Consider the following 19,004-nt stretch of genomic DNA (forward strand, 5'->3'; position numbering starts at 1 on the left):
CTACATATAATGCTAATGTTCTGATAGGGTTCGTTAATTGGTAGTTATTTAATTGGTTCGAAGTTATTTCGTCCTTCGGGACTCATCTAAATTAAAGTTAATACCCAGCCATCCGCCCCACTGATCGTCTAGTACTTCTCGCCCTTCTGTAATGTGTGGTCCAAATCACATAGCATTAAAAATAAATGCTTATAAATTATTATAGCTTTGGGATTTTTTTAGGTCCCGATAGGCCGATACCTCAACCTAATCCTCTTATCTGTCATTCTCAATGATTCAGTGTTAGGGGAACTTGTCCTTCTTTTTGGTGCATAGTACGACGATTGAATACTCATTTGAACAATTGTTTCATGTAGAAACGCAGTCCTAAAGCTGCGCCTAAGGAATCACGGCATATTACCTCATCCTGCTTATAAAGACGCAATTATGCTTTCCTAGAATCTATAAAGGGAGAACTCAGTGTTTTGATGGTTGACATTATCGAATGAACTAGTGAACCAAATAATCATTTTAGCGCTGCTCTGTTTTCGTGCTCTTTCTCATTCTCTTATCAGCTGAGGTCATTGATACCATATGATATAAGCAATAAGCTCGCTTAATCGAAAATTAATTAAGCGAGCTTTTTGCTAATAGGCGATGTGTTAAAAAAAAAACTCACTGGAAAGCTTTGAAATGCGACTTCACATCAATAAAATAGTAAGTATATTTTTTTATAAATTATTTTTTAGGAAAAAATATTCTTACCTGAAAGTGAGTAACTAGTCGTGTCCGCCAAATCCAAAGCCAGTCGGGCCTTCATTTTCCACCAGAACGAACGATGCTACTTCGTCAGATGACGAACATCTGCGCGTGTTAGGAACAATTCCATTCGATTGCAAAACTGAGTGCAGGGAGAAGATTTACCCTTATGTATGTCGCATACACAATAAGTGTTTTGACTACCGAGATCCATTCTCCTGAGCTGAGGTGATCTGATATATTCTCATACAGAGGAAAGTCCAGAAGGCAACACTTCAGCGGAGGCGGTGGCACCTGCACCTAACTCGAGCATATCAAATGCCGCAGCTTGCCTTGACATTTGTTGGGAAAACATATTGGCCTTTGAATCAACTATCCTGAAAAAGAGGCTGGGAGACTAAATCGGCCTAATGCAGGCTGAATCGCGTCCTTCGTAAGTATCCCCCTCCTATTCTGACTGGCACCTATACTGACTGAAACAATCAGACTACAGTACTCTATAGTTCAAGTAATAGTGCCTCCGAGCTGTATGCTGTTTGCTGTAAACATAAGTCACCGTTTGAATGGGCATAATGTGTTAGAAGGATGGCGCTGAAAGGACGGGAAAGTAGCGAATGCTTCTAGTAAAGAGAATTAGTAAGTGAGTTGCAACAGTTCGAGTGGCAATATTGCTACCAGCAGGGGAGGTATGGTATGGGTAATGATCGGTGCGGGGGCTTAAACACTGGTGAACTGCTAAAGAATGGAGGCAATAGGATTGGTAATTGCTGTTCATGAGGTGTCCAACGCTTACCAGCTGTTACGTCGCAGTGGCTGGCCTTAGCCGCTGTGGACGGCTGGCAACCGTGAAGATCTAGTTTCTTGTGCTTAGTAAGTGACAGTCGGCGTGTGTATCGAGGAGTTCGCATATTAAGCATTTGATTCTGTTTTAGGTAAGCTTCATATGCTTTTCTGTCGCTTCGAGCTCGAGAAGCCTGAGGTGGTCTTGGCTGACAGTATATACCGAGCTGATCTGCAGGAAACAACCTGCGTCATACAGACAAAAATGATAGGTTAAAAGATCGGCAGGACACAGAAGGCCTACTAATAAAATTGACTCCACAAAAATTCATCTAAGGGCAAATGATACGAATGTCTTACATTACCGTACCTTAACAGGATGAAATGATTCGGTCAACCTTGTATGGAATATATTATCAGCGAAACTGTCCTGCGCAGATTCTGCTTAAACTCCTGTGGATCTAAGGGTAAATGCCGATTCCTCTTAAGCATTGAGAACACTTGGGTGCAGAAATTGATTTTGATCGATGCATATTTTTAAATTAGTCGTAGGCTTATCTAGTGCGATCGAGGTCAATTCGATTGTTGCGCATCTCAAGCCAATACAGATTGCACTGAGTAACTCAGAATGGGTTCATCCGAGTGTAATTCAGTCTCGGGCAACAAACTCATTGCTTACAAAAAAAAAACAAAAAAAACATACAAATAAGGGAAGCAAAGGAAGTTCGTCGACCTGCGTACGTCTGCAAGAACAATGGCAAGAAGAACTGGCATCCTTCTAACATTAGCAAACCTATTGCATAAAGTGGTCTATGACCTAATGATATTGGTCAGTGTTGTCTGTATCTAACGAATGCTAGCTCATATTCCAAGATAAAAACGTTTCCCCGAATACTTTTTTCGTTTTAATTTTTTCAACCGTCGTGTCAAACTTGATCACACCTAGTCCGACGTTTGGAAATTGTCGTTAGCGGATCCGAAGATCGACCCGCACGAAGAGCTTTGCCAAGACCTAACTCTGTGTCAGACTACGGTGTCCCCATGAGGTTCCTTGGTAAAGATGAGCGCAGATGATACGTTTCATAATGCGCTTTCGTAAGATCATCACGTAAAAAGAAAATGCTCAGAACCGTTTTCGCTGTCGATAACGATAGCTATGAAATTATTTGATCCAGTCTGTCTGTCTGTTTTTGCTCTAACTAATGGATAAAAAAAATAATTTTCTCAACAGGTTAGTATACGGCCACCGCACAGAGTAACAGACCGCATGGGCCTTGCGAAATCAAGCCTTAGATGAACATTAATCGCTAACCACAAATGATGTATACCCTGTGTATGTATATATATAGGTGTACATGTACAAACGGTGTATATAACCTGTACCTACATATGGCCTTCCCTTGGTTCTCTTCGTCTGTTGCTGGACCCCCCTCCCCCCATGTAAATAACCGAAAACTTTCTCCTCTACGTATCGACTTCAACGACCGCGAGCTTTATCATCTTGTGCGCAATCTCAGTGGTCTCCGAATTTCTCGCCCGTGATCTCCAATCGTGAATCAACACTCCGTGGGTGAACTTGTCCCTTCTTTCGGCATGGGCTTGAACTGTAGATTATTCAAAAGCGTTGCTACCACAAAAACGAGCGACGGGCAGTGAAGGACCACCAACATAATGGCAGAATGCGGAAATGAGGCAATATAGCGCAGCCTAATAGTGTAGGCCCATGTCGTCGATCGAGGATAGAGAGAGAGGTTACGGCGTCGAGATGGATGAGTAAAATCAGTTTTAAGGGCGGTTGAAGGTCAGGCAGGTCGTAAAAACGGGGCGAGGAGTCGGTGAGCGAGTGGGTCGCCGTGTAACTGGATCCTGTGGGCCGTTTCTCTTGGAATCATCCTGCGGCGGCCGAAAAGCACCTCTCAACATACATAGAGGTTTCGCTTGTGATGAGTTTGGTGCTATGTTTGAGTGAGAATCTTGGGCCGCACAGCATGGCCAAGGCGTCGTAACCAAACAACGAATCTTCTCAGTGATCTATAATGACAGCAGTGATAGATAGTTCATATACGAGTGCAATAGTCTAGGTTTTACAGGGTCGTAGTAAAGGGTTGTAGTGAACCTGTGTGAGCGAAGACATACTTGTATCATATAACATCGCGTCATAGTGGATAAATATTTTTTGGATCCAAGAATCTTTCGGGGACTTGTACCGGGAGAACGTATAGCTTCGAACAGCTCACGGCGAATCAGAGTTTAGATCAGATCGACGTTTTGCTGCGTGCAAATAAACAGACGGGAGAGCGCCACATTATATATATGATTAGAGAAATTTTAGACTTCTGGTTTCCAATTCTCAGTTTGCCGCTATTAACGTTAATATTTTTTAAAAACCGTCAGGTCTGAGTCAGTACTGAGTCGACGGTCCAAGCACAGATAAAGAGGCCTGGGCCAAACGGCACAAAATTGCCCTCAAATTATGATTAATGTGTCGATTTGGGCGGAATCGTATTCGCTCAAAAGACTACTGGACAAGCCCCATTACGCCTATCGTCATTACCTGACAAAGCACCACCGACGTAGAATCGTTTAACTGATCTGGCTACTGAAGACGTTTAAGGACGTCGCCAGCAAGCTTTGAGCCTGCTTTCAGCACGTGTCATCATGCTAAATGTAAAATTCATTATTAGTGTGCGTATATCATGACCAACTACAGATGCGAACTTCGTTAGCCCGGAAACTGGGGTAATACGAAACACCTCAAGACGAACTGCTACCTTTCATCGGCAAGTGGCTTTTGCGGGCGTCCATTGAGAGGTTGAACACCGAAACCCATAATTTAGGGCTATTTTTAAAATTCGATCGCTTGCGTCTAACTTCACTTCACGCCTTTTACCGCTCATATGTTATCAAATGGTTTATTATCGATAGTGGCTTTTGATGCTGGCAACAGCGGATGCATCGGAGGAACGTTCGCATGTATTAGAAAAAAAAATCGATAGTTCATTTTTCTAATTTTCTTATGAGATAAAGAAAAAAATTCGTTGCAATAAAAATGTACCAGAGTGATTAACAAGTTTACACAGAAGCATTGTGTTTTTTACCATGGCATAATATGTATTGCATCATCATATCTTAAGGATTCATATAGCAAATAGCAGTAAATAGTATAGATTTACTAAAACATAATATATTTAGACAGCGAATACTCGGAAGAACTCTAGAAACCATTTTCCCTCATTTAAAAAGAGGTATTAGCTCTACATAAGTTCGATTTAGCATTCACTGCACGACAATGGGTTCTTCTAACTTTAGACCGGTTATAGTCACAGTAGTTTACACTAAGACGGCATACAAGTGTTTAAAGGTAAACCATGGCCATACAGATCTTTCTTTAACCCAAGTCGCTTCAGGTCCTCAATGTAATCCACAAGCACAATCCTTGAAACTAGGGCCTTACCCAGCAGTCGGCGCGTGAACACTCTCCGGGACAAATGAATACGGGATTTATTATATAGGAAACTGCTCTTGTACTTCGCTTTCTAAAAATCTTTTCTACATTTGGGTTCCTTCGTCAATCTGTATCTAAATATGCAGCTTTCCCAGGTCTAGCTACCGTTTAAGGAGCACTCGCCGCCTAACGCTCTTAACTCTGATACGATTACAGAACACCGAACAAAAGCGAAACAAATCTAGATAAAAATTTACTAAAAAAGAATAAAGAACTGATACAGCGACGAAGCAAAAGTATACAATAGCTAAAATTTTCCAGAACGGCTCAATAGCGGGCTTATTTAAGCATAATATATATTGATAGCGGAAATGAAAGGAGTCCAACTGCAGTGCTTGATCAGATGCATTTGTAAAACTGGCAGGTTATCGGACTTTGGTTCTCATTTTCGATCTATCGTTATCAGTTTGCAAACGAGTAAGGCCCACCTCAATTTTGTCCTTCATTTTGGCTTGTTGACCAGTATCACTTTCATTCAATGCATCGTAACATGGAGCGTTTTTTTCGAGCGATGATTTTTGGTTAGTCTTAATTGATTTCAATCTATTTCATTTCTACAGTTCTACAACAGATTCATATTAAGACCCTTAGCAATCGTATCGCATGACGCGCTTACCCCGCTGATAGAACTGTGCTGATGATCACAAATCTCTCTCTCAGTACTAACCGTATTCGCTAATAATACGACTGTCATTGTTACCGCCTCCATGATAGTTTACGGCGATAAGCGCGACGCGTTACAGAAAGTGTCGAACCGTTAGGAGGTGCTGGCACTGCTTTGGTGAGGGGCAGCCATGTCTAACCCCCTAATTGACCACTGTATTCACCGAGTGTCAGCTATCTGTTCCTCGTCTTTTTGCTCCACCTTTTGAGTTGTTGCTCTACTTTCCATAACGACATGCCTGAATCTATACATAAACGCTTGTTCACAGTTCGAAACAGTGTTGGTTCGCTATCTCACAAACCGGCTGTCATACAATAGGCCGTGTCCTATACTCGACCTTGCTTTTTCCTTCTGTGAGTATTATATATCGCTATTAGGTTCGATAATCGCAGGGTTTGCGCTGCTAGAAAGCTAGTTGATGAGTCCCAGTTCGAGTTTCGATTCAGCCCGTTGCGCTCCTATAAGCTGACCAAATTGGTACTTACCGTTGACGCCCGCCGTCGCCGTCGCCCGGTGACCAAGTGCCATGTCGTTTGTGGGAACGGAAGAACTCGACGCGAGTAACAATCGAAAGCAACGCCAATCACAGACGAAAACGAAAGAAACCTACAAGAGTGCCCGCTCATCTAGAACGACATCAGAAGGTTAGACTGTAATGTGACAATGGTACAATTCATGCATACTACTTATGATCAGAAGGTAAATATCATACTTGCTGCGGCACGAATTTGTCTATGTATCGAAGCGTTTATATACTTGTAGCTGATACAGATGAACACATGTCTGCATAACCTAAATCATCGTAATAATGGTCGAACGAAATCAAACACATAATTTAGCGCTACCTGAACCAGACGTTCAAATTTACGTAGTATATGAAAATGTCCTTTTCTGAAAACGCTGCTCGCAGATAAGAAACTGAATAAGATAAGACGTCTGCCAACACTACAACGCCTGCTACAAATTATATTTCAAACTAACTACATACTCTCGGATAGCTCGACTTCAATGAAGCCTTACCAAGCATTATGACGCTATGTTCTCTACATACGTTACCAAACGATCCAGCCGTCTCGGCCCTTGATACCCGTACTTTCTCCATGTATTCATTGACATCAGCTGCTGTGAATGAAAATCACAGCGGCAAAGGGTACCCCTCGTACGAGTGACATAAGGGCGGCTCGACCCATTGGACTACGTGATCCCGATTCGCCAACTGCCAACCACGACACAGTCTGAGAACCATTTGAAACAAGAACAACAACAACGTTGTCAACAACAACAACATGGCCGCCATCTACCAAGGCACGATCGTATATAATTTCTTGCGTACATGGCAAAGCAGGCGTTCACTTCGTTCGCGGATCTTCGTACTATCGTAAGAACGACGAAGGAGGTCGAACCCCCCCCCCCCCCAGCCGAAGACCCTGGCTTTCTCTCATAACGACGAAAAATGTCGAAGCTAAATTCGTGGGCCCCGCGGTGACAGAAGGGGTTAGCTCTATAGGTACAGAAATAGAGTACAGGGAATGAAGATGAGGCGATTGAGAGTGAACTCGACGACACCGTGCATGAAGAACGCTAGGAAACAGAATGATCGACAAGGCCGGCGCGTATTCCTACCAGCATGAGGTAGCGGAGTGATAGGGCGCCAGCGTAGTCGTTCTGTAAGGACGAGTGGCTGAAGCATATTTCTTCGTAGTCTTCTCTCCTCAATCGACCACCTGTTCAGGAAGAGATCCGACCAAAGAAAGAAATACTACTTGGTACAGCAGGTATAGATCGGTAGAGGTATAAAACTGACTGGAGGTCTTGTCGGTACCGCGCAGAAGTTTACACATTTGACTATTTGGGTATAGCATTACGCTGAATATCAGAGTAACAGAGTGCATGAGAATGAGAAGCCTATTCGAGTTTGGTGAAAGCTGACAATACGAAAACATAGATCGATTAAAAAACCTAAGAGGTTTTTTTTTATATATGTACAAAACTTATAGGGTGTTGGCACTGTTTGAACGACCTACAAATAATTCCATCTTCTCTGCATGTATCTACTTTTATTCAACAGCTTTTTATATAGCTGAGTAATAATATAAAACAGGGCTGAATAGTATCGGTTGTAAGTTTTCTCTCCATTCGGCAAACAAAAACCCATAAAAGTTGATATTAGCTATCCAGCAATGTGTGACTGCCAGCTTTATCGCAGTGAGTCCTATATATATTTACATAAGTAGCAAATGAAGGTAAATTGTTTCTAGGGTGCCCATTAATAAAAAGGTTATCTGTAGAGGTCTGGTTAAACCTGTAGAAGTCGTTAATTAGAGTCCGCGTAGTTATCAGATTGATATACATACTGGGCTCGACAATTGCGCGGCATCTGATTAGCTTCCGTGTTTCTAAATAGACGTTTGCATCTACGCATTTCTCCTGTGTTTTGGCGACCCTGATAGAGATCACACGCGTACACGTAAAGACTAGTTTGCCATACATGCACATAGAACACCGTGAAGCGGCACTATATTCTTACAGTTTACTCAGATTTATACGGCTTAATATCAAGTCAAGCAGTGTTATCTCAGTATTGTCTCTGTATTTACCTACCAACCCTAGATTTGACAGTTGCTACCACCGCTGCTCCAAGCGACAGTCTCCCCGTACTATTCATTATCCGACCTTTATATCGTGTAAATCCTACTCTGACAGGCCTACGCGCATCCAGCTAGGTAGAAACAGAGGATTCATCGAACGGGGGTCCGATGCGCTTGGCGCGGTCGTAATTCTTCGACATTCAAAGCCACACCTGGTATCGACTCCGTCTACAATAACGAAAATCTGTGCGACTGTCTTTCACAGCGACACAATGAATCCAGCCGAAGCTTCAAAAAACCCATGGACATAGGCATACGGCAACGTTGGGTGCCTATAAACAGATAAAACTGTACAAGTCATTCTAAAACGACATCTATAATTGTCTGCATATGTATGTACGCGTGTCATCGGTGATAATGATGACTATGTGGGTGATGAATAGACTCTCGAACAGATGATGCTGTCCTGCGGGACCTGTTTGGTCCTATTCAGTGTGAAAAGGCACGGACGCACAATGGCCGACATTGCAGTGTCCTTCTTGGAACAGTGGCAGCAATCACAGCTATTTTACATGAATTATGCTCGCGTGCATAGATAGAATTACCGATTAAAAAGTGAGTACACGCAAGCACGCCTACGATACGGCGGTATTTATGTCGAACGGGCGGAACCCTTTGATATGCAGGTGAGCTGCCCATTCAGGCGTTATTGTGGGCAAGATATTGTTGCTGGCAGCTTTCGTATAGGATATTTGGTACAAACAGGAAATTTGGCGAGCTATCCACTTATGACTGGAGGAAGGACGGGATATTGTTTAAGGAACTAGCTAAAATTCCATGTGAAAAATTTAGATGGCCGTATGGACCAGTTTTATCTATATTTTATTATTACAATATAGACTTTGAATGGTTGCGGTGAATATAGGTGGGGAATTGGTGTTTCTTGAGTGTTCAATATTTTCAACGTCATAAGCATTAGCTATTCAAGGAAAGGTGGTATATTGAACCATTGTAGCATAGGACATCTTGCCGACATATTCGTCGAAACTCATGCGTATTTCAATATGTAGAAAAGAAAAAAATATTCACTGTATATATATATATATATATATATGTATATAAAACTGTTTTTATTTATGGGCTGGCATTGTCCACTTCAATGCCCAATTGACAAATGTTAAATAACCGCTAACTAGAACGTTGCGGCATTGATTGAGACCCTTTATCTATTTAGATAGCTGGCGAACAGCTCCAGAAATCCGATCATCGGCAGTGTGCCGGCATGAGCTTAGCTCATTGGTTGACTCAGGGGGTTTTCAGCGCAGCTCCAGTTGTGATGTTACTAACATGGATTGCCCGATTACCTAATCATCTGATAACCGGCCTGATCATCGGCCTCATCACTTAGGGTCAATAGCTGCCGCCGCTACTTCTCTAGCCTCCAGCTCTAATGGAACCTAACGGTCCAGTTGAACACCATTTGAGTGTAGAGAAGTCTACAGCTGTTCAGGCTCCCTGGGGACTCCGCAGCCTTACGATCGCCACTAGTCGTTAAGAGAGCATTGACTACTTCGCCACGAAGATCGCTGAGGGTCAGCGTAGCGTTAGGCCAGTTGCAACGCTTATCCATCTATCTCTGTTGTAGCCTGCTGATCCTCTACGCGCGTAACATTGCGCTAACAGTTTCCGCTAAAGCAGAATTACCAGCTGATATCAACGCCACTCAAATACTGAACTATTAACACCGAGCGAATAGACAAATGTTCAACTTTTGGCTGTCTCTGTGAGCAGCGTTACTGTTCCATTCGTTGTCGTTGTCATCACGACCGTTTTTTGCTCATCTTCGATGAACCTCCAACAGCCAGCTAACGGGTTGCTACCCCCGAGCTCACGCACCAACTCTACGATTTTTAGAGTCCATGTGCGCTCCACTCTTATATACGCTCATCGCTTCACACATAGTCTTATATGCATTCAGCTTTCCAGTTGAAGACATGCCGAACAGAACCGGTAGCACTATTCGAAGGATTTGCCTGGCTGACATATTGAATAAGACGTTGTCTTCGTTCGAGCAAATAGATATTGTCGGCAAATTGTCCCTTAGGCTCGGTCACCTGAAGCTCGGAACGGACAAATGGTCCGATCTGCGTTCGATAGGCGTGGATGCATTTTCGTTTCATCAAATGGATCAGTTATTTCTCTATATAGTTATAGTTCAGAAGTGCCAAAAAAATGTACGTACACGATACCTGTTAATGGATAACAGCTAGAGTACGCCGCCGAACTCGTCGCTATGAGTAGCCATTTACTCCGAATCAAAGACGCGTTCCTAGATGAAAGTCCAACCGTATAGTATCTATCAGTAGAATACAGAAATTTCATCCTAGAACAACGCATTCCTCTAGCAAAATGTATAATTCTCATATATCTACCGTATCGTCTATTCGCACTTAGTGGCACACTGTCCCAGGATGGTTCCATCAGGCTGTCCTGCATAAAGCCCTTCAGAAAGCTCATTTTCGATGTTGGGAAGGTCTTTCGTTCACTCATTGTTATAAAGGTGATAAAGGTGGAAAGAGCGCAAACAAGGGCCGAGGGCCTAAAACATTTCGATGGCGTGCACCTTGACCACGATGACGAGTCCAATGCTCGTTTCTCTCAGCTGCTGATTTCTCTAGTTTCTCTGTTTACGCTCGTTTACTCATTACTTCGTACAGAACTACTGGCCTCTTTGGACCTCGCACAGCCTCTTGTCTATCCTCGAACAGCAGAAAGGGTTACTCGTTCAAAAATCTATATCAAACATAGAAGAAGGCCGAATCGAGATCAGCCTTAATTCTCGTATCGTTTATTGAGGCCCTCCATAACAGGTTGCGCTCAAGAAGATCTCGCTCATTTGCGTTATGCTTGAAGCTGTTGCCGTTGATCGCTGCCTGCCAATACTAGAAGCAAACGACGCACAGTGCTAAGCGACTACTTTCTCTTACTCGGATTCTACGTATAGATCGACTGGTTGAAAGATCTCTGCTCGAAGCCCTCGTCGAAGCTCCACAGCCCCATTGAGGAAAAAACGAAAACTACGACAGAATAGCGCGTGAGCCATCGTGAGTACAGTAGAGCCCTCCTGGACTCGTACTGCGGTGTTGTAATGACTGCGTCTTTGCCTGGCCAGCTTTCAGCTGCTCACGGCTTTTTGGCGCTCTTACATTGAAGCAACGCTGGCGTTCCGCTGTTGTTCAGAACGAGCGAGCCACAGTTTTATCGTGAGCTACTCGGCCAGAGCATCCATCCTTCTCTCGGATAGAAGCCGATCTGTTCGGAGCCGCTTGATGCTTGTAGACGCTGCTAATGGCGCTCCGCTACTCGGATAACGGGTTCACTCGTGAATTTGTGCTCCGAGTTAAAAGCGTGAGTACCTCGGTTAAAGAATGAATGGGTACATTAGCTATGCATGCTAGATATGTGAACGAAAAAGATGAGAAAACGGTTTGCGCTGAGAAGCAACAGCAGCAGCAGAAATACACGATGGTGCAGACGTTCGACTACTGCGCCCCGAAAGCAAGAGTGTATGCCCAGAGGGGCCTGAGAAACCCGAACGGAGCTGAACTAGCCAAAACGACAGAAACGAGAGATTGAGAAACACCTAGAGTCGAACCTTGAGAGACGAACTGCCCGGGCCGCCGCCACCACAACCACGGGTGGTGTCGAGGCGGACTCCAAACATTCTCATTGTCTTGTATGTAATGAAGTTGCCGCTCGGCTAGATACGGGAATGACTTAGTCAAGCCCACACCCCAAATGGCCACAATTCTAATAGGGACAGTCCATACGAATAGTGTAATATATTCTAATGAATGGAAAGAATCGAAATCGTTGTTTGGGCTAGCTGGATGAATCAGCTGAAGATTGTTTTGTGCTGGGGCAGGCAGAACGGACTTGAATGGTTCTAATCTAAGTAAGGAGCAAACGCCCTGGGAACGGCAAGTCCATTTGGATCGCTGCAAATGAGAAAACCGAATAGCGCAGGTGTAACAGGATGGCGTAGAGATAGATGATCCCTTGTAACAACATGTGATATACTACCTGGAAAATAATATTAATGGCAAAGCTGTATATTATAATAATACAGTGTTTAAGTCGTTGGTCACAGTTATACACAAGGGCTGATACCGTATGAACGGAATACATGTGTATGTATCTGACAGCCTTAACGCAAAGGCATTTGCTTAGCAAACGAACACACATGGATAAGGCGGTCCTTGAAGCCAGTAGGTGAGTGAAATTCAAGTGACCCAACCCATATATAGGGTACGGTGATCACTGTTTATCCTAAATATTCAAGACAGTCTGTAATTGTGAAGGCCCCTGTGCGCAACTTCAAGGGCTGTCGCTATTTCGAACGTATGGCACGTAAAATTGTACGTTTTCCTACCGTAACAGAACTATTCAAAACGTGGTAATATCAATAATAACTAACTGGTTAAGGTTCGAAAAACTAAAAGCACTACTTATCGCTTTATACACTCCTTCTATTTTTGCTCCAGTATAATTTCTAAGTAATACCCGCATCGACAAACAATTGATTTAGCATTAAGCAGACATCCTATGTCATTTGCGTGACCTCGAATGGGCCGCACCTGCATAAACTCACTTGCCAGAATCCCACGTACGGCCAAACTGAGCAATTCTGAACCCGAATATTTATGGGCTTCAACCTTGTTTTTATTCGTTTGGCTACGTGGTCTGGCTGTGTGTTTCATGGCCCGATTGACGACCCATTGATACCCAATGACGCGGCCAATTTTGTAAATAGGGCGGCCCGTTAACCGTTGGAGTTCCGGCGGCCGAGGTTCGCCGGGTTTTTGGATTGGAACAATCGAACCAGTGGCGGCGAAGTTGATCTAGAATAGGCCAGAGTGCCACAGTACAACAACAGCAATCGCGAGTGCGAACTATTCGAAGGACGCAGTTGGAGTACGTGGCCTGCTTCCGGTAGAGGAAATCAAAACAGCAACGGTAGTAGACTGTAACTATAGAACGACCCCAGGATTAAACTCTATGGAGGGTGTATTACGGTGACGCTAGACAAAACTTCCGCGGGGACACTAGGACAGATCTAAATTGAATAGCGGGCAGATGCAATTCGTGAAGTGGAACCAAATGAAGCAGACCAGGGTTCGAACTGCTCAAGAAAAAGCAGACAAATATATCGCTGTACGAAAAAGATTGTGTTCGTCCGCGCATATATATATATATATATATATATATACACCATAAAACGGTGAGTGCGCGACGGAACAGGTCGATATTGTTACGACGGCAGACTACTCTCACATAGACACTTCGTTGAGAACGTATTTTTTCTTGAGTTACTTATCCCAAGTACTTTCTTGTTTAGGCAATCATGCCATGCGTAAATATGGGCCGGGGGTAGACCGCGTTACAGAACTTGAATGTCACTTATACAAATCTCAGTCGAATTACATGGATATGGTGGTAGGGAAAATAGCGTGATTTTTACGTCGGTTTTATAAGATTTATACCAAGAAGGTATGAGATATAAGAACTCGCTCTGATTGAAATGATAGTTTTTCTAAGGCTTTTGAGAAGTAGTGCCGCAGAAAATTTGCATGATGATACGACGAACGAAAAGTTCTGGGATGGGCACGGTAGGAACCCAAATGTTATATATCTATGAAGATATGATTTCGTAATAAGCATAATGATGATTCATTGACGAAAAAATCTATGGCGTTTTATGGTTTGTCAAATTGGCGTTCATACAAATGGCCATCTACGAATATCTATTCAGGTTCGTACACAGCACTGTGAAGTTGGTTGTTTTTTCCACAAGTGGTAAAGCGGACTCGGTGCGTACCAAATGTATGGATCCCACGGGACTAAGAGCTCGTTCCGACATCCCTCGAAATCGTAAAAACTCTTCTTCGAGTGCTACGAACCACAGTCTCCATTTTGTGTGGTTATGAAATAAAGCACTGCCCATCACATTGTTTGATTATGCGCAACCCTTTTTTCGCTTAGGTACAAACCTGCTCCTTTTACAAAGGGTTCACTCACCTTTCACGTTTTTACCTCTTCATTGGACATTTCTTATGCAATTGACTGTCTCTTCCCTTGTAGAGGTCGTCGTATCACTAGCTGCTTCAGGACCATTGTCTGCTCCAGCAACCAAACAAGAAAAGGATGCCCATTCCTGAAGAGCGGACTTCAACGAAACGGCGTGAAGTCTCATTTGAAGTGGTCTTCATTCGTAAGAAGAGGCAGCGGTGACGGGTTTGCGCAAGTTCCCCTTTTGAATAGGACGCGCCTTCTACCTGGAGCAAGGCTCGCTGAATTCACACGATAGTAACAAGTATAATCCAGCTGCGGATCTTCCATTTGAATCTTATTCGAGCTTGTATTATATCGGCGACCATTGATTCAACACATCAACATTTAAAGATATGTTGCGTAATTCACGTATGTGACATATTTTAATTAGTGGGTACTGAGGCACCGTCGTCCGAGATACAAAATTCGAGTTTAATGTGTCGTAGTAGCCCATTTGTTGAGCGCGCCAAACCCAAAATAATCTAACGGTTTATAAGGTATCTCCCAACAGATGTAAAATTCCCCGTATTTTGTTCCACAGACAGTAAATACTGACCAGGTCCGTGAACGGGTTTGTCTTCATTTTAAAGTAAATATCATTTAACACGATCATAGTAACGATCATTTAATAATATCTGTACGGAGGCTGCTTGTAGGCAAACTTTCTTCTTAGCTTATTTAGATTACTGCATTTATCATATAAGATCTGAAAATGCGTTACCAAAAAAAGGATTCCCTCTGATCTTAAGCCATCATTCAACGACCCTGAGCCCGTGAAAGAGTGCCTAGACATCGACTGGTCGTTGGTTGTCGTTGCGAACATTATGGAACTCTTGGTCCTAAATTGAAAACTCTTTAGCCGTATCTGACTGTAAAAGTAACTTCTAGTTACGTTATTAGATTAGCGCTGATGGACAGGTTCAGATAGGTCACCGGCTGGCAGAAAATAAGGTAAACTGTGTCTCTAGGAACCGTGAGAAAAGTAACTCGGAAGAAGGCATGCCGAAACCTTCAATAAAGTTTGTTGAAATACGGTTACGGAGGAACTGTCCGGAAGGTATCTAATACTCTTTTTACGTTTTTCTACGTTCTATTAAACTTCAAATCGTTTTTATAGCATACGCGCTTGCATTCCTATTAATGCATCGAAAAATGGTAGTATACGAACGGATAGGTACTCTGTGTGTTTTAAAATAGAATCCATAGATATGTTATAACCAGGACATATTTTAAATATAGATGACTAAATTAGATTGCTTAATACAGATCTTAGGTCAAGTTAGCCTGGGAGCGTTCATATGTTTGCTGGTTTGCGACGGCTCAGAGCGGAAACCCAGCGGGCCTGAGAGATGGTTCAACGGTCTAAGTTGATCTACACGTCTTTTTGTAATGCCGTAAACCATTAAAGTCGATCAATTCCATCCAGCAAACGCTGCAGTTACCATCATTTCTAAATCTGCTTCCTTACCATAAAACATCAATCAGGCGATATCGGCAATGTTGTACGATTAACCTATAGAAACATGACATTTTATCTAATACCAATACCACGTATGTTCATCAACGTATCAATTAAAACAATCTGCTATTTTCCCACAAAGCGAACGATATAGGACAACTTCCTTAGCAGAAAAGGTGAAAATCCAGGTTTCGTTTTCCAGAAGTTTTGCGCGTGTATCATTACAAGATTCCGTTTCATTGTAACAACTATCAAATTCTAGATTTACTGCTACCATGTTCTCCATCTTGAATTTTCCATCCGGATTTTTCCATCCTGAATGTTTACTAATAAGTTGAAGCTGGCGTAAAGGGATCGGCCAATGCACACGTTGAGAAAAGTGTGCGTTATATATCCAAGATGTCACTGCCGGTTTAGGTAGTCCAATACTCAATCGTTTGAAACTTTCAATTATTGGCGAAGCAGCTGATCCGAAGCTGAGTCCTTTGGACGAAATGATATCGCCTAGAGACCCGATAGGTCTCGCTCTTGGAACATATTTGCGTATCCATTAACTAACGTTAGCCATATGCCGCCAAGTAAAAGAGTTAAATAAAGATTAACTTTCAATTGCCGGTATTATGGTAACTTTTCATCGAATTCTTGATTTTTCGAAATTTGTCAGTTCTAAAATAATAGCAAATTAGGCATAAAATAATAGCCAGCTAGGCCACCATTGTTTACGAAGCTCTAGCAATTGAAATGTTCGGGCGGGCGTGTTGTTTATAAGAATTCCAATTTGTAAGTAGTTCATAACTTTCAAAAAGGCTCATTTGAAGGTTGGTGGGAAATCTGCGTCAATACATGACATCGCATTTGAGTTAGACTAATGCCGGCCTGTTGAGCTCCTACATAGTTTTTATCTATAATAATTTCCTTTTTTTTTTTGAAAAAGGCGACTGGTTAACGGTTATACTTTTGCGGTTAAAATAGTCACTGTACAGGACTTCTTACGCCAAGTTCCCATGATAAATAATAATTTAATTACAGAAATGTCATCAAAAATCTCTTATACACCAATACTTTTATGCCGCAATTTGAACCTTCGTGGAATTAATGATCAAGTTGATTTTTTCCTTTACTAACCTTGAGCCTAACTTTTCAATTATTCAACAATTCAGTTATTGTTATTTACGAACTACCTCTACCTAATCTGGAACAATTCTGTAAAAAATGAGAAAAAAAGACGTTCGGACACAGACGTCAGAAATAAATAAATCTTTCGAGCTTTATATCTCGTAATGCTGTGAAACTTTATTTCGAGCTCAGAAAACGTCAAAATAAGTGATCATGCGCCATTTTTACAACATTCCTATGTCGCACAAAAATAACAAAGCTAACGGGTACCGTTGGACAGAACTCCACAAGAGCGCAGTAACGCTTGACATGTAAGCCATAACGGGGCAGTGACATCCAATTTGTCAGTTAGTTCGCCCCACCAATGGCTATCATCGTCGGTGACGAGCACTCATGGACCAGTAACGCCCGCACGCTGCGCACTTCAACTTCCCGTGCCCTTCAGACAGCAGAAGTTACTTGTTCATGTGTTTTTCTGCCAGATCCTGAAGCCAACCTGGCGCGTGTGTCTCCATAACAGTTATTCGCTCAACACCGGGGATTCTACGAGACAGCAGATGTCAACCGGTTCCTGATCTGTTTCTACCCGGGATGTCAGCGACACCAGCAACATCACCATTATGGAGCACCGTTCGTATACAACGAACCAAACATCACGCTGCTCTCTATTATAGTGTAGATGACTTGTGAATAGGTTGTCCTTTTTGAAAAGCATGCGCTGCCCGCCAGGCTAACAGCTTCGACTTCAGGCCTCGATACGCACTTTTAGTCAACATCTGACGATGACACATACAATCCAACTGTTCGTAAATCGTATAGAAACGATTGTACAGCGGATCCCCAGAAGTTCAGTGGCAGAAACACACATATGCACATAAATAACTAGCGAATAGAACACTGCGGGCCACGTTATCTCCTTCCATTGTGGTTTACTCCCATTCAATCGGGTATCTTCAGCCCGTTTGCTTCGTAAACGTAACCGGAGTCAGTTGCCCCTGCCTACCTTTTTTTGTACAGGAACGGCTTCGAAGACAACTGCCACCGCTGATAACAGCGACTGACCGGCAGCACTAACGATCGCCTCTGCTTTACCGCTGACTGGACGCGTATTTGGGTCAGTTGACTGGGCGTTTAGGTCGCACCGCTTCTGAGGTCGACGCCGTCGAAATCGGCACGCACACATTGAACGTCCTTAATAGAACTAATGATCAAGTTTGCTAGAAACCTTTCTACATAGATACCTAGTTGTTTCCTAGTTTAGAGTTTTGACACAACAGCTAAACCGGTAGTGTCGTTCCAATTGAACCGGTTCCCCATCCCATCGAACGCGAGGCGCGTGTACCGTTGTCCTAGTTGCCTGATTCTTGGTGTTCTCTTTGACTACCAGGTACCGGCAATCATTTATGATCTAAATGAGAGATAACGTCAGCTGTAGCGACGTTTATAGTGGTGAGGTCGCGATTGAGGTGGCATTTTCATTGATTGAGGTGTCTATAACGGGCTACGAACAACAATCGAATCACCACAAAGTACTAGTTATTCGGAGGAGACATGGTAAAACAATGAAGTAGTGTTCCGTTTTTCGGCCGCCATCGATACGCGATTATAGCTGACTTCGGCTAGACCAATGAAGGGTACTAATACGAGGTGCCAGATGAGTCTCGGTCGAAGGAGGCCATACGCGGATGTGAAGCGTGTGGGTCGCGCAGACTTAGGGCAGACAACAACGATATCGGAACGCTGCCCACACGTTGAGTTTTTTTTATCATGAAAAGGAAGAACATATGTGAAATTTCAACAGAGCCCGCTAGGTATATGTGTATGTTGGAGCAGAGGTGGACGCTTACTGAATGGGAACCACATAGTAGAATATCGATTTTCCGCGGCCCCGCGAGAGACCGGTGGCAGACGAAACCATTGAACATTGCGGGATGCACGTACGTTCATTGATCTCGTTGGGATGGCCGGAAGAGGCCGCTTGAAGTTCAGGTCAGCAAGGCTTCAGCGGCGCCAATCAACGCGTCTGAATTAAGGGTGAAAAAA

The 19,004-nt window shown here is 43.1% G+C and overlaps 2 long non-coding RNA genes across 3 annotated transcripts in view; one reads left to right on the forward strand and one right to left on the reverse strand.

The window, feature by feature from the left end:
- LOC111263166 (uncharacterized) overlaps nt 1-19,004 on the reverse strand; it is a 74,141-nt gene that overhangs the window by 35,331 nt on the left and 19,806 nt on the right. Inside the window, exons 2-4 of one of the 2 annotated variants that reach the window (XR_002682069.2) lie at nt 6,173-6,313; nt 1,532-1,764; nt 745-843 (exon numbers count right to left, since the gene is read on the reverse strand). This is a non-coding gene — a long non-coding RNA (uncharacterized LOC111263166). Of the gene's footprint in view, nt 1-744; nt 1,071-1,531; nt 1,765-6,172; nt 6,314-19,004 lie in introns of both variants that reach the window. The other variant, XR_002682068.2, reaches the window with a different exon arrangement.
- Nucleotides 8,520-14,954, forward strand: LOC147753110 (uncharacterized). The gene is made up of 2 exons (XR_015312179.1): nt 8,520-8,961; nt 14,417-14,954. It is a non-coding gene; the product is annotated as an uncharacterized LOC147753110 (long non-coding RNA).

The sequence above is a fragment of the Varroa jacobsoni genome, unplaced genomic scaffold, assembly GCF_002532875.2.
Source record: "Varroa jacobsoni isolate VJ856 unplaced genomic scaffold, vjacob_1.0 scaffold_739, whole genome shotgun sequence".
Classification (NCBI taxonomy): Eukaryota; Metazoa; Arthropoda; class Arachnida; order Mesostigmata; family Varroidae; genus Varroa; species Varroa jacobsoni.